The sequence below is a fragment of the Labrus mixtus genome, unplaced genomic scaffold (assembly GCF_963584025.1).
Source record: "Labrus mixtus unplaced genomic scaffold, fLabMix1.1 SCAFFOLD_63, whole genome shotgun sequence".
Classification (NCBI taxonomy): Eukaryota; Metazoa; Chordata; class Actinopteri; order Labriformes; family Labridae; genus Labrus; species Labrus mixtus.
In genome coordinates, this window is record NW_026870342.1 from 17,606 (window position 1) to 22,500 (window position 4,895).

The window sequence follows — 4,895 nt, forward strand, 5'->3', positions numbered from 1 at the left end:
AAGCCCAAATTCTTCATGAACTTTTTCAACTTTTTTGAAGCCGAATTTCTTCTTGGAAATTTTCAACTTTTTTCAAGCCGAAATCTTTTTACAAAAATGTTCAACTTTTTTGAAGATGAAATACTTCATGAAAATTTTCAACTTTTTTGAAGCCGAATTTCTTCATGAATATTTTCAATTGACCCACCCCCCCTTACGAAAAAGTTGAAAAAGACGATACACCCACCCCCTTGCGACAACTTTACTTCATGAACTTTTTTGAAGCCGAAATACTTCATGAACATTTTCAATTGACCCACCCCCCCTTACGAAAAAGTTGAAAAAAGACGAAACACTTGCGAAAACTTTTTTGAAGCCGAATTTCTTCATGAATATTTTCAAATGACCCACCCCCCCTTACGAAAAAGTTGAAAAAAGACAATACACCCACCCCTTGCGAAAACTTTTTTGAAGCCGAATTTCTTCATGAAAATTTTCAACTTTTTTGAAGCCCAAATACTTCATGAAAAATTTCAACTTTTTTGAAGCCGAATTTCTTCATGAATATTTTCAACTTTTTTGAAGCCCAAATACTTCATGAAAATTTTCAATTGACCCACCCCCCCTTACGAAAAAGTTGAAAAAAGACAATACACCCACCCCTTGCGAAAACTTTTTTGAAGCCGAATTTCTTCATGAAAATGTTCAACTTTTTTGAAGCCGAAATCTTTTCATGAAAATTTTCAACTTTTTTGAAGCCGAAATCTTTTCATGAAAATTTTCAACTTTTTTGAAGCTGAAATACTTCATGAAAATGTTCGACTTTTTTAAAGCCGAAATCCTGTCGTTAAAATTTTCTACTTTTTTGACTCCAAAATCTTGTCGTGAAAATTTTCAACTTTTTTGAAGCCCAAATTCTTCATGAAAATGTTCAACTTTTTTGAAGCAAAAATCTTTTCATGAAAATTTTCAACTTTTTTGAATCCGAAATACTTCATGAAAATTTTCAACTTTTTTGAAGCCGAAATCTTTTCATGAAAATTTTCAACTTTTTTGAATCCGAAATATTTCATGAAAATTTTCAACTTTTTTGAAGCCGAAATCTTTCCATTGAAATATTCAACTTTTTTGAAGCCGAAATCTTTTCATGAAAATGTTCAACTTTTTTGAATCTGAAATACTTCATGAACATGTTCGACTTTTTTAAAGCCGAAATACAGTCATGAAAATTTTCAACTTTTTTGAAGCCCAAATATTTCATGAAAATTTTCACCTTTTTTGAAGCCGAAATACTTCATGAAAATGTTAAACATTTTTGAAGCCGAAATACTTCATTAAAATTTTAAACTTTTTTGGAACTGAAATCTTTTCCTGAAAATTTTCAACTTTTTTGAAGCCGAAATCTTTCCATTAAAATATTCAACTTTTTTGAAGCCGAAATACTTCATGAAAATGTTAAACATTTTTGAAGCCGAAATACTTCATGAAAATTTTCAACTTTTTTGGAACTGAAATCTTTTCCTGAAAATGTTCAACTTTTTTGAAGCTGAAATACTTCATGAAAATGTTCAACTTTTTTAAAGCCGAAATACTGTCATGAAAATTTTCAACTTTTTTGAAGCCCAAATACTTCATGAAAATGTTAAACTTTTTTGAAGCTGAAATATTTCATGAAAATTTTCACCTTTTTTGAAGCCGAATTTCTTCATGAAAATTTTCAACTTTTTTGAAGCCCAAATTCTTCATCAACATTTTCAACTTTTTTGAAGCCGAATTTCTTCATGGAAATTTTCAACTTTTTTGAAGTCCAAATACTTCATGAAAATTTTCAACTTTTTTGAAGCCGAAATCTTTCCATTAAAATATTCAACTTTTTTGAAGCCGAAATCTTTTCATGAAAATGTTCAACTTTTTTGAATCTGAAATACTTCATGAAAATGGTCGACTTTTTTAAAACCGAAATCCTGTCGTGAAAATTTTCAACTTTTTTAATCCGAAATACTTCATGAAAATGTTCAACTTTTTTGAAGCCGAAATCTTTTCATGAAAATGTTCAACTTTTTTGAAGCTGAAATATTTCATGAAAATTTTCACCTTTTTTGAAGCTGAATTTCTTCATGAAAATTTTCAACTTTTTTGAAGCCCAAATTCTTCATGAACTTTTTCAACTTTTTTGAAGCCGAATTTCTTCTTGGAAATTTTCAACTTTTTTCAAGCCGAAATCTTTTTACAAAAATGTTCAACTTTTTTGAAGCTGAAATACTTCATGAAAATTTTCAACTTTTTTGAAGCCGAATTTCTTCATGAATATTTTCAATTGACCCACCCCCCCTTACGAAAAAGTTGAAAAAGACGATACACCCACCCCCTTGCGACAACTTTACTTCATGAACTTTTTTGAAGCCGAAATACTTCATGAACATTTTCAATTGACCCACCCCCCCTTACGAAAAAGTTGAAAAAAGACGAAACACTTGCGAAAACTTTTTTGAAGCCGAATTTCTTCATGAATATTTTCAAATGACCCACCCCCCCTTACGAAAAAGTTGAAAAAAGACAATACACCCACCCCTTGCGAAAACTTTTTTGAAGCCGAATTTCTTCATGAAAATTTTCAACTTTTTTGAAGCCCAAATACTTCATGAAAAATTTCAACTTTTTTGAAGCCGAATTTCTTCATGAATATTTTCAACTTTTTTGAAGCCCAAATACTTCATGAAAATTTTCAATTGACCCACCCCCCCTTACGAAAAAGTTGAAAAAAGACGAACCACCCCCCCTTGCGAAAACTTTTTTGGAGCCAAATTTCTTCATGAAAATTTTCTACTTTTTTGAATCCGAATTTCTTCATGAAAATGTTTCACTTTTTTGAAGCCGAAATACTTCATGAAAATTTTGGACATCTGAATATGTCTCTATATGATAAAAAAAAAATATATGATCAAAAAAATGAAAAAGCTTACAGCACCTGGTATTCCCAGGCGGTCTCCCATCCAAGTACTAACCAGGCCCGACCCTGCTTAGCTTCCGAGATCGGGCGTGTTCAGGGTGGTATGGCCGTAAGCCATTATTGTGTGCAGAAAGGGGCCTTTTAAAGATGTCATCCCATTGATTCTGGCTGAATTTTTGGACATGTGAATATGTCTCTATATGATAAAAAAAAAAACATATGATCAAAAAAATGAAAAAGCTTACAGCACCTGGAATTCCCAGGCGGTCTCCCATCGAAGTACTAACCAGGCCCGACCCTGCTTAGCTTCCGAGATTGGATGAGATCGGGCGTGTTCAGGGTGGTATGGCCGTAAGTCATTATTGTGTGCAGACAGGGGCCTTTTAAAGATGTCATGCCCTTGATTCTGGCTGAATTTTTGGACATGTGAATATGTCTCTCTATGATAAAAAAAAAAACATATGATCAAAAAAATGAAAAAGCTTACAGCACCTGGTATTTCGAGGCGGTCTCCCATCCAAGTACTAACCAGGCCCGACCCTGCTTAGCTTCCGAGATCTGACGAGATCTGGCGTGTTCAGGGTGGTATGGCTGTAAGCCATTATTGTGTGCAGTAAGGGGCCTTTTAAAGATGTCATGCCCTTGATCCTGGCTGAATTTTTGGACATGTGAATATGTCTCTCTATGATAAAAAAAAAACATATGATCAAAAAAATGAAAAAGCTTACAGCACCTGGAATTCCCAGGCGGTCTCCAATCGAAGTACTAAGCAGGCCCGACCCTGCTTAGCTTCCGAGATTGGATGATATGGGGCGTGTTCAGGGAGGTATGGCCGTAAGCCATTATTGTGTGCAGACAGGGGCCTTTTAAAGATCTCATGCCCTTCATTCTGGCTGAATTTTTGGACATGTGAATATGTCTCTATATGATAAAAAAAGAACATATGATCAAAAAAAATGAAAAAGCTTACAGCACCTGGTATTCCCAGGCGGTCTCCCATCCAAGTACTAACCAGGCCAGACGCTGCTTAGCTTCTGAGATCGGACAAGTTCAGGGTGGTATGTCCTTAAGCCATTATTGTGTGCAGAAAGGGGCCTTTTAAAGATGTCATGCCCTTGATTCTGGCTGAATTTTTGGACATGTGAATATGTCTCTATATGATAAAAAAAAAACATATGATCAAAAAAATGAAAAAGCTTACAGCACCTGGTATTCCCAGGCGGTCTCCCATCCAAGTACTAACCAGGCCTTACCCTGCTTAGCTTCTGAGATCGAACGAGATCGGGCGTGTTCAGGGTGGTATGGCCGTAAGCCATTATTGTCTGCAGACAGGGGCCTTTTAAAGATGTCATGCCCTTGATTCTGGCTGAATTTTTGGACATGTGAATATGTCTCTCTATGATAAAAAAAAAACATATGATCAAAAAAATAAAAAAAGCTTACAGCGTCTGGTATTCCCAGGCGTTCTCCCATCCAAGTACTAACCAGGCCCGACCCTGCTTAGCTTCCAAGATCGGACGAGTTCAGGGTGGTTTGGCCGTAAGCCATTATTGTGTGCAGAAAGGGGCCTTTTAAAGATGTCATGCCCTTGATTCTGGCTGAATTTTTGGACATGTGAATATGTCTCTATATGATAAAAAAAAAACATTTGATCAAAAAAATGAAACAGCTTACAGCATTTGATATTCCACAGGCGGTCTCCCATCCAAGTACTAACGATGCCCGACCCTGCATAGCTTCCGAGATCGGACGAGATCGGGCGTGTTCAGGGTGGTATGGCCGTAAGCCATTATTGTGTGCAGAAAGGGGCCTTTTAAAGATGTCATGCCCTTGATTCTGGCTGAATTTTTGGACTTGTGAATATGTCTCTCTATGATAAAAAAAAAACAAATGATCAAAAAAATGAAACAGCTTACAGCATCTGGTATTCCACAGGCGGTCTCCCATCCAAGTACTAACCAGGCAC

The 4,895-nt window shown here is 35.6% G+C and overlaps 3 non-coding genes and 4 pseudogenes across 3 annotated transcripts; all 7 read right to left on the minus strand.

The window, feature by feature from the left end:
• Window positions 1–2,935: 2,935 nt before the first annotated feature.
• Window positions 2,936–3,044, minus strand: LOC132970270 (5S ribosomal RNA; annotated as a pseudogene).
• A 123-nt stretch (window positions 3,045–3,167) lies between these two features.
• Window positions 3,168–3,286, minus strand: LOC132970093 (5S ribosomal RNA). The gene has a single exon (XR_009671956.1). It is a non-coding gene; the product is annotated as a 5S ribosomal RNA (ribosomal RNA).
• Window positions 3,287–3,409: 123 nt separating this feature from the next.
• LOC132970197 (5S ribosomal RNA) lies at window positions 3,410–3,528 on the minus strand. The gene has a single exon (XR_009672058.1). It is a non-coding gene; the product is annotated as a 5S ribosomal RNA (ribosomal RNA).
• A 122-nt stretch (window positions 3,529–3,650) lies between these two features.
• On the minus strand, window positions 3,651–3,769 carry LOC132969722 (5S ribosomal RNA; annotated as a pseudogene).
• Window positions 3,770–4,123: 354 nt separating this feature from the next.
• LOC132970125 (5S ribosomal RNA) lies at window positions 4,124–4,242 on the minus strand. Its single transcript, XR_009671986.1, has one exon. It is a non-coding gene; the product is annotated as a 5S ribosomal RNA (ribosomal RNA).
• Window positions 4,243–4,365: 123 nt separating this feature from the next.
• On the minus strand, window positions 4,366–4,474 carry LOC132969905 (5S ribosomal RNA; annotated as a pseudogene).
• Window positions 4,475–4,596: 122 nt separating this feature from the next.
• Window positions 4,597–4,716, minus strand: LOC132969781 (5S ribosomal RNA; annotated as a pseudogene).
• Between the last annotated feature and the right edge of the window lie 179 nt (window positions 4,717–4,895).